At 33.8% G+C, this 10,325-nt stretch overlaps 1 non-coding gene across 1 annotated transcript; it reads left to right on the top strand.

Annotated features, from left to right (window-relative positions):
- The first annotated feature begins 1,952 nt into the window (after positions 1-1,952).
- Positions 1,953-2,060, top strand: LOC127745078 (small nucleolar RNA R71). The gene has a single exon (XR_008006268.1). It is a non-coding gene; the product is annotated as a small nucleolar RNA R71 (small nucleolar RNA).
- Positions 2,061-10,325: the final 8,265 nt, after the last annotated feature.

Genomic DNA, 10,325 nt, shown 5'->3' with positions numbered 1-10,325 from the left:
AGAAACTCCACCGTTGAAAATACATAAGTAAAGGGTTCAGGCATGGCCGAATGGCCAGCCCTCTCTAACGTGATCACAGGATTCAAAATACAATCCAGGATGTCTAATACAATAGATAAATGTCCTATATATACTAGACTAGCTACTAGGGTTTACATGAGTAAGTAATTGATGCATAAATCCACTTCCGGGGCCCACTTGGTGTATGCTTGGGCTGAGCTTGATTAATTCACGAGCTAAGGCATTTCTTGGCGTCAAACTTCAGGTTATGATGTGTTTTGGGCGTTTAACTCCGGATCATGACGTTTTTCTGGCGTTTAACTCCAGACAGCAGCATGAACTTGGCGTTCAACGCCAAGTTACGTCGTCAATCTTCGAATAAAGTATGGACTATTATATATTGCTGGAAAGCCCTGGATGTCTACTTTCCAACGCCGTTGAGAGCGCGCCAATTGGAGTTCTGTAGCTCCAGAAAATCCATTTCGAGAGCAGGGAGGTCAGATTCCAACAGCATCAGCAGTCCTTTTGTCAGCCTTTTTCAGAGTTTTGCTCAAATCCCTCAATTTCAGTCAGAATTTACCTGAAATCACAGAAAAACACACAAACTCATAGTAAAGTCCAGAAATGTGAATTTAACATAAAAACTAATGAAAACATCCCTAAAAGTAGCTCAAACTTACTAAAAACTATATGAAAACAATGCCAAAAAGCGTATAAATTATCCGCTCATCACTTGTCTGTCATCTCTAATGAGATTCTTGCAGCTTGTACCTCAAAGATCTCCAGTTACTCCATTACAGAGAGTGGCATAAGATTTATACCTGACCCCAGGTCACACAGAGCCTTCTCAAAGGTCATGGTGCCTATGGTACATGGTATTAAGAATTTACCAGGATCTTATTTCTTTTGAGGTAAAGTTTGCTGATCTCATGTATTTAGTTCACTGATGAGCAAGGGAGGTTCATCTTCCCAAGTCTCATTACCAAATAACTTGGCATTTAGCTTCATGATGGCTCCTAGATATTAAGCAACTTGCTCTTCAGTTACATCTTCATCCTCTTCAGAGGAAGAATAGTTCTCAGAGCTCATGAATGGCAGAAGGAAGTTTAATGGAATCTCTATGGTCTCTATATGAGCCTCAGATTCTTTTAGGTCCTCAATAGGGAATTCCTTTCTGTCTGGAGGACGTCCCACGAGGTCTTCCTCATTGGGATTCACGTCTTCCCCTTCCTCTTTGGATTCGGCCATTTTGATTATATCAATGGCCTTGCACTCTCTTTTTGGATTCTCTTCTGTATTGCTTGGGAGAGCACTAGGAGGAGTTTCAATGATTTTTTTACTCAGCTGACCCACTTGTGCCTCCAATTATCTAATGGAGGACCTTGTTTCACTCATGAAACTTAAAGTGGCCTTAGATAGATCAGAGAGTATGTTTGCTAAGCTAGAGGGGCTCTGCTCAGAATTCTCTGTCTGTTGCTGAGATGATGACGGAAAAAGCTTGCTATTGCTAAACATGTTTCTTCCACCATTATTAAAGCCTTGTTGAGACTTTTGTTGATCCTTCCATGAGAAATTTGGATGATTTCTCCATGAAGGATTATAGGTGTTGCCAAAGGCTTCACCCATGTAATTTACCTCTGCCATTGCAGGGTTCTCAAGATCATAAGCTTCTTCTTCAAAAGATGCTTCTTTAGTACTGTTGGATGCATTTTACAATCCATTCAGACTTTGAGAAATCATGTTGACTTACTGAGTCAATATTTTATTCTGAGCCAATATGTCATTTAGAGCATCAATTTCAAGAACTCCCCTCTTCTGAGTCGTCCTATTACTCACAGAATTCCTCTCAGAGGTGTACATGAATTGGTTATTTGCAACCATGTCAATGAGTTCTTGAGCTTCTGTAGCTCAGATAGACCATCATAGAATATATCCAAAATGGTCCACTCTGAAAGCATGTCAGAAGGACACTTTTTGGTCAACTGCTTGTATCTTTCCCAAGCTTCATAGAGGGTTTCACCATCTTTTTGCTTGAAGGTCTGAACATCCACTCTAAGCTTGCTCAGCTTTTGAGAAAGAAAGAACTTGGCCGAGAAGGTCGTGACCAGCTTATCCCAAGAGTCCAGGCTATCTTTAGGTTGTGAGTCCAACCATGTTCTAGCTCTGTCTCTTACAGAAAAAGGGAAAAGCATGAGCCTGTAGACTTCAGGATCTACTCCATTAGTCTTAACAGTATCACAGATCTGCAAGAATTCAGTTAAAAACTAATAGGGATCTTCTGATGGAAGTCCATGAAACTTGCAATTCTGTAGCATTAGAACAACTAGTTGAGGCTTCAACTAAAAATTGGTTGCTCCAATGTCAGGGATTGAGATGCTTCTTCCATAAAAATTGGAAGTAGGTGTAGTATAATCACCAAGCATCCTCCTTGCATTATTGTTGTTGCTATTATTTTCGGCTGCCATCTCCTCTTCTTTTTCGAAAATTTCTGTAGAGTTTTCTCTGGATTGTTGTATTTTAGCTTCTCTTAGTTTCTTCTTCAGAGTCCTTTCAGGTTCAGGATCTGCTTCAACAAGAATGTTCTTGTCCTTGCTCCTGCTTATATGAAAAAGAAGGGAACAGAAAATAATAATAGGGATCCTCTTTACCACAGTAGAGAGATTCTTTTATGTGAGTAGAAGAAGAAAAGAATAGAAGAAGGAGGAGAAAAAATTCGAACACAGAGGAGAAGAGAGGGTTCAAATTTTTTAGATGAAGAGAAGAGTTAGTAAATGAATAAATAAATAGAAGGAGGTGAGAGAGGGGAGTTTTCAAAAATTGTTTTTGAAAAATAGTTAGTGATTTTCGAAAATTAAGAGAAGAAATAAAATTAAAATTAAAATTTGAAACAATTAGTTAATTAAAAGAATTTTGAAAAAAAGTAAGGTGGTTTTTGAAAGATGAGAGAGAAAAGTAGTTAGGTGGTTTTGAAAAAGATAAGAAATAGTAAAACAAACAAAAAGTCAATCAGTTAGTTGAAAAATATTTGAAAATCAATTTTAAAAAGATATGAATGAAAAAAGATAAGATTTTGAAATTTATTTTGAAAAAGATTTGAAAAAAAGAATTTAGAAAGATTTGATTTTTAAAATTAAAATTGATTACTTGACTAACAAGAAACTAAAAGATATGATTCTAGAATTTAAAGATTGAACCTTTCTTAACAAGAAAATAACAAACTTCAAATTTTTGAATCAATCACATTAATTGTTAGTAAAGTTTTCGAAATTTTGAAATGAAATTAAGAAAAAGATTTTGAAATTAATTTTTAAAATTTTCAAAAAATAATAAGAAAAATGAAAAAGATTTGATTTTTGAAAAAGATTTTGAAAAGATAGGATTTTTAAAATTGAAATCTTGACTTGACTAACAAGAAACAACTTATTTTAAAATTTTTTGACTAAGTCAATCTAAAGATTTCGAAAATTATGACTAGAATAAGGAAAAGATATTTTTTATTTTTCAATTTTTAATGATGAGAGAGAAAAACAACTAAATGACTCAAAACATAAAAATTATGAATCAAAACACATGATGCATGCAAGAACACTATGAATGTCAAGATGAACACCAAGAACACTTTGAAGATCATGATGAACATCAAGAACTTATTTTTTAAAAATTTTCAAGAAAAGAAAAACATGCAAGACACCAAACTTAGAAACTTTCAATGCTTAGACACTATGAATGCAAAAATGCATATGAAAAACAACAAAAAATACAAAACAAGAAAATTTAAAGATCAAATAAGAAGACTTGTCAAGAACTACTAGAAGATCATGCAGAATACCATGCATGAATTTTTCGAAAAAAAAATACATAAATTTTAAAAACATGCAATTGACACCAAACTTAAAAATTGACTCAAGACTCAAACAAGAAACACAATATATTTTTTTGATTTTTTTATTTTATTAATTTTTTTTTATTTTTCAAAAATTTCTTTTTGGAAAAACGAAAACAAATAAAAAATTTTGAAAGATTTTTGAAAACTTTTTGAAAAGAAAATTACCTAATCTGAGCAACAAGATGAACCGTCAGTTATCCAAACTCGAACAATCCCCGGCAACAGCGCCATAAATTTGGTGCAAGAAATTGTAATCTCAATGGCGCCAACAACTTGGTACGCACAATTGTAATATCACTCTTTTTCACAACTTTGCACAACTAACCAGCAAGTGCACTGGGTCGTCCAAGTAATACCTTACGTGAGTAAGGATCGATCCCATGGAGATTGTTGGTATGAAGCAAGCTATGGTCATCTTGTAAATCTTAGTCAGGCGGATTCAAATGGTTCTAATGGTTTTCGAATATAAAGATAAATAAAGCATAAAATAAAGATATAGATACTTATGTAATTCATTGGTGGAAATTTCAGATAAGCGCATGAAGATACTGTGTTCCTTCTGAATCTCTGCTTTCCTACTGCTTTCATCCAATCATTCTTACTCCTTTCCATGATAAGCTGTATGTTGGGTTTCACCGTTGTCAATGACTACCTCCTGTCCTCTCAGTGAAAATGGTCCGAATGCGCTGTCACAGCACGGCTAATCATTTGTCGGTTCTCGATCATGTCGGAATAGAATCCAGTGATTCTTTTGCGTCTGTCACTATGCCCAACACTCGCGAGTTTGAAGCTCGTCATAGTCATCCCATCTCAGATCCTACTCGGAATACCACAGACAAGGTTTAGACATTCTAGATCTTAGAAATGGCCGCCAATGATTCTAGCTTATACTACGAAGACTCCGATCTTTCGGAGTGGAGGCTAAGAGATACACGCTCGATCTAAGGTAGAACCGAAGTGGTTGTCAGGCACGCGTCCATAGGTGAGAATGATGATGAGTGTCACGGATCATCACATTTATCATGTTGAAGTGCAGCGAATATCTTAGAATAAGAATAAGCATGAATTGAATAGAAAATAGTAGTAATTGTATTAATACTCGAGGAATAGCAGAGCTCCACACCTTAATCTATGGTGTGTTGAAACTCCACCATTGAAAATACATAAGAACAAGGTCTAGGCATGGCCGAATGGCCAGCCTCCCCAAATAGGATGTGAATTCGAAAATAGGGAAAAAGACCCCTAGTACAATAGTAAAAAGTTCTATTTATACTAAACTAGCTACTATGGTTTACAGAAATAAGTCTAAGTGCAGAAATTCACTTCTGGGGCCCACTTTGGTGTGTACTTGGGATGAGCTTGAGCTTTATACATGCAGAAACTTCTCTTGGAGTTAAACGCCAAGTTGTAACGTGTTTTTAGCGTATAACTCTGGTTCGTGACGTGTTTCTGGCGTTTTACTCCAAAATGCAGCATGGAGCTGGTGTTGAACACCAGTTGCGTCATCTAAACTCGAATAAAGTATAAATTATTATATATTACTGGAAAGCCTTGGATGTCTACTTTCTAATGCAATTGAGAACGCGCCATTTGAAGTTCTGTAGCTCCAGAAAATCCAATTAGAGTGCAGAGAGGTCAGAATCCAATAGCATCTGTAGTCCTTTTTCAGCCTCCTATCAGATTTTTGCTCAGGCCCCTCAATTTCAGCCAGAAAATACCTGAAATCAAAGAAAAACACACAAACTCATAGTAAAGTCCAGAAATGTGAATTTTGCATAAAAACTAATAAAAACATCCCTAAAAGTAGCTAGATCCTACTAAAAACTACCTAAAAGTAATGCCAAAAGCGTATAAATTATCCGCTCATCAGCAGCCACGTCGAAAAGGGTGCGGCCAACCATTCCACAAGGTAGATGAAAGTTGTTAGTGGTTCAATTCCAGAAACAAAGTGCAGCGCCAATCATCCAATGGTGAGCAGTTGGTGTGAAGTGTGAAAGGCGAAGAAGTTCATGAATACCCAGTGTTTTCCAAACTTTGTCCTTTTCTAGCTCAAGCCGTTGGTACCAAGCAAGGAAATCACCTCCAGTTTTAAAGGTGATTTTGGGATTATTTCTGAAGGGTTTTTTGTTGTCGATAAAAGATTGATGAACAGATTTTGCTTAATTAACAAATCTTCTCCTTCGGCACTTGGGAAGAAATGAGCATTCTTCTTGGCTTGTTCTAAGGTTTGTATGGGGCTAACAAAGAAACAAGTATCATCCTCGATAGTAAAAGGAACAAGGATCCTTTTGTGATCTGGCACGCTCTCAAGGTCTTCAATGACAGTGTCATTGAATCGAGATAAAATCTTCAAGGCAGATTGTTCGGAGGTCTTAGTCATAATGTATTTACCTTTATCTGGGTAGTTGAAGCTTTTGCAACTAAGGGAGAAGCCATTGTCGTGTGCAGAAAAAGAAATGCTTGATGATTGTTTTCTTTTTTGGAAGAAAGAGTTTGCTCAAGAAATTCGACGAAGGATTGGTGAAGCTACTTAAAGGGGACGAATTTGAGAAGAGGAATGAAAGTTGGGAAACAAAAAGTTAACGTTGTGTAACGGTGAGTGTCTTTGTTAAGTAAAAATAAAAGAGGTTAATGACGTTGCTGTTTTGTTTTTCATTATTTCAAAATTTAAAATAGAAAGCTTCCTTGAGAGGGCAAAGTGGAAGAGAGAGAAAGACGGTAAGTAATGAAGAACGTGCTATAGTGGGTGTTGAATAAGTGATGGTTAATAAATTTCATTGAGAATGAATTTGTTGATTACAACTATAAAGTCAGGTGAAATAGGATTAAGCGTTTCATCTTCAGATGATAACAAAAGAACTCGTTAATCTTCAGGAAGCAATTTGTGATCGAAAAAATGTAATTTCAAAAACCTAGGTCAAAGTATAATAAATTTTTTTCTCGAGGAATGACATCCTGATCGAAAAGAATTCGTGGACGAGAAGGAGTGGAAGATGAACAATAGGCTTAATCGAGGGAAAGGAATTTTTGAAGTTATTTGTTGGGAGTTGCCCACATTATACAACAAGAGCGAGAACGATTTCTCAAAGATTAACGCACGAGGGAGTTACACCTGAATCTGATTGGTTGAAAATTTCAATAAATAGGTGCAAGTTTGAAGAAACAAGGGTTGAAATTTTTTATCAGAAAATACTCTCGCATACTCACATCCCTAGTAAATTTTTGAGTCTGCTAAGAGCTTTCTTTTCTGTAGGTTCCTTCTACTGTCTTTTAAATTTCTTGCAATCTTTATCTTTTTTGCAAATTTACTTTTTCAAGCAATTTATCTTTCAGTTTACTTTTAAGATTCAGTACTTTGCTTTCGATTTCAAAAGTCCTTCGATCTCATCAAAGGCAGTTTACTGCTTTTGTTTAATTTCAATGCAATTCATTTTAATTCCATTCAATTTATTTTTAAGTTTATTTTTATTTTCTTTCATATTTTTTTTACTATTTTGTCCAATCAAAAGATCATTTGATACATTTTTGAAAATTGGTACTCATAAGAGGAGTAAGTTTCACTCTTATATCACTAAATATCGAACTAATTTCGATTTGCTAAAAATCAATAAAACAGTATGATTATATTTTTATTCCAAGTGAATTACAATTCATATATCTTTCCTTGTACCTTAATTCTTTGATTTTTTGTTTAAAGATTATTGAATAAATTGTAAAAATTTTATAAAGTGTAAACAACATTTTATTCATGAAATAATAATAATAATAATAATAACAATAATAATAATAATAATAATAATAATAATAATTGATATAATGATATACACATTGTTTCCATAATGAATTGATAAGGGAAAGTATGAGGAGCCAATGGAATATTTGTACAATGTGTACAATGGAGGTTTATGGAGTATTAGAGATATAACCATTAGTGTTACCTTTTTCTATCAGCTGAAACTTTTGGGATGAGTGGTATCATGAGTTCGATCCTTGGTGAACCCTAAAATCAGTATAAGTTTTTGAGAAGATGTTTATTATCCCTAGTACTCGGATGATTATTATAGATAGTATCGAGATGTTCATTTTGTAACTCAATTGATAATATTGAGATATTTAATTACACAATAACTTAATCATAAACCTTTGATTATTTTGACTACTCTTTTTTTTTTCATGCAGTTTCTTTAATTAGTATCCATGAGAGAACTTATTTTGCTCCTATGTATTGGACCCTGAATATAAAATAAAACAAAGATTAATCATCAAAGCAATTTTGACAAGAACACAGAAAAATAAATAAAACAAATATTTTCTATTTTTAACATTTTGTTAAGAATTTTATTATTTTACTTTTTTTTCTCAACAAAATCACACAAATAAAAAAGAATTAAAAAAAAACAAAAGACAAAATTACAAACCAATTAAAATTTAGAGTAAAATCTATTTTTTGTTCTTATCATTTTTAAAAATTTTAAAAATATCCAAACGTTAATTTGCTTCAATATTATTTTTAACATTTTCAATACTTTAATTCTATCCTTATTTTTAAGTTTTTTTTGTGTGGTTAACTTTTCTTTTCTTTTATTTTTACTCCACTTATATCATCATTGATAAACCCCAATTGTAGGGTTTATCTTGTGTTAAATTTAGGAGATTTTATCACCTTTTACCCACATTTATCCAATGAAATAGCATGGTTTTATAACTTCTCCTTGAATTGTACTTAAGAGTGAAAACATGCTTTTTAGGTCTTAAAATAGCTAAATTTAATTTACCTTTGATTCCATTAGATGCCTTGATATGTTTGTTAAGTGATTTCAGATTTAGAAGGCAAAGATGGGATAAAGGGAATAAAGGAAAGGCATGTAAAAATGGAGAACTTATGAAGAAATGAAGGAATCGCAAAAGCTGTCAAGTCGACCTCTTCGCACTTAATCGGCCATAACTTGAGCTACAGAGGTCCAAATGATACGGTTCCAGTTGGGTTGAAAAGCTAACATCCGGGGTTTCGAAATGATATAAGATTTGCTATAGTTGCTATACGTATAGTGATGTGCACACGCACTGTATACGCACGCATCGTTGCTGCCATATGATCCACTTAAAGCAATACGTGGCCAGCGAATTCTAAAACCTTGTGGACCCAATCCAACTCATTTCTGATGCTATTTAAGCCAAGGATTGAAGGGGAATCAATATACTTTTACATACTTTTGATCATTAGTTTAGTTTTAGCTTAGTTTAATAGTTAGAGTTAGTTTCTAGAGAGAGAAGCTCTCACTTCTCTCTAGAATTAGGATTAGGTTTAGTTCTTAGATCTAGGTTTTCATTCATTCTTTCTTCTACTTCTACCTTTCAATTCGTTGTTTTTACATTCATCTTCCTCTGTTCTTTTGTTGTAATTTCCTTTATGTTGTTCTTATACTTTGTTGTAGATCTACTCTTATCCCTTCTATTTTCTTTCCATTCAATTCAAGGTAATTCATAATAAATGTGTTTCTTTTAATTGTTGTTGCTAATTTCTTTCAATATTGTTGTTAGATTTCATTCTCGTTGTCAATTTACTATGCTTTTCTTTTGTGCCTTCCAAGTGTTTGATGAAATGCTTGGTTGGATTTTAGTGTAGGTTTTGTTCCTCTTGGCCTAGGTAGAGTAATTAGTGAGATTTTGTTCCTCTTGGCTTTGGTTGAGTAATTAGTGACTCTTGAGTTATCTAATTTCTTTGTTGATTGATAATTAGAAGTTGCTAATTGATTTGAATGCCTCTAAAGCTAGTCTTTCCTTTAGGAGTTGATTAGGACTTGAGGAATCAAATTGATTCATCCACTTAACTTTCCTCCATGGTTAGAGGTTAACTAAGTGGGAGTAATGGACAATTTGTTATCATAATTGAGGAGGATAACTAGGATAGGACTTCTAGTACTCATATCTTGCCAAGAGCTTTGTTAGTTGTTAGTTTATTTCCTTTGCCATTTATATTTCTTGTCTAAAATCTCAAAAATTGTCATTTATCTTTCATGTCTCTTATTAAAACCCCAAAACATAACTCATAACCAATAACAAGACACTTTATTGTAATTCCTAGGGAGAACGACCCGAGGTTCAATACTTTGGTTTATAAATTTTAGTGGTTTGTACTAGTGACAAAAAACTTTTTGTATGAAAGGATTATTGATTGGTTTAGAAACTATACTTGCAACGAGAATTCATTTGTGAAATTTTATACCATCAAAAATCCAATAATCAAAATGGCGCCATTACCGGGGAATTGCAATGGTGTTATGTTATTGGTTATTGTATATATGTGAATAGTGTGAATATGTTTGCTTTTGTTAGCTCTTGCTAGTTTTAGGATTTAATTTTCTTGCTTCTTATTTGATTTTGTTTTCATTTTCCTCTTGCTATCATGAATTCTCACTTTGGCTATGAGTGTAGTTAC

The sequence above is a fragment of the Arachis duranensis genome, chromosome 2, assembly GCF_000817695.3.
Source record: "Arachis duranensis cultivar V14167 chromosome 2, aradu.V14167.gnm2.J7QH, whole genome shotgun sequence".
NCBI lineage: Eukaryota > Viridiplantae > Streptophyta > Magnoliopsida > Fabales > Fabaceae > Arachis > Arachis duranensis.
Note: the sequence above shows the minus strand (reverse complement) of the source record. Positions and strands in the feature narration are given on the sequence as shown.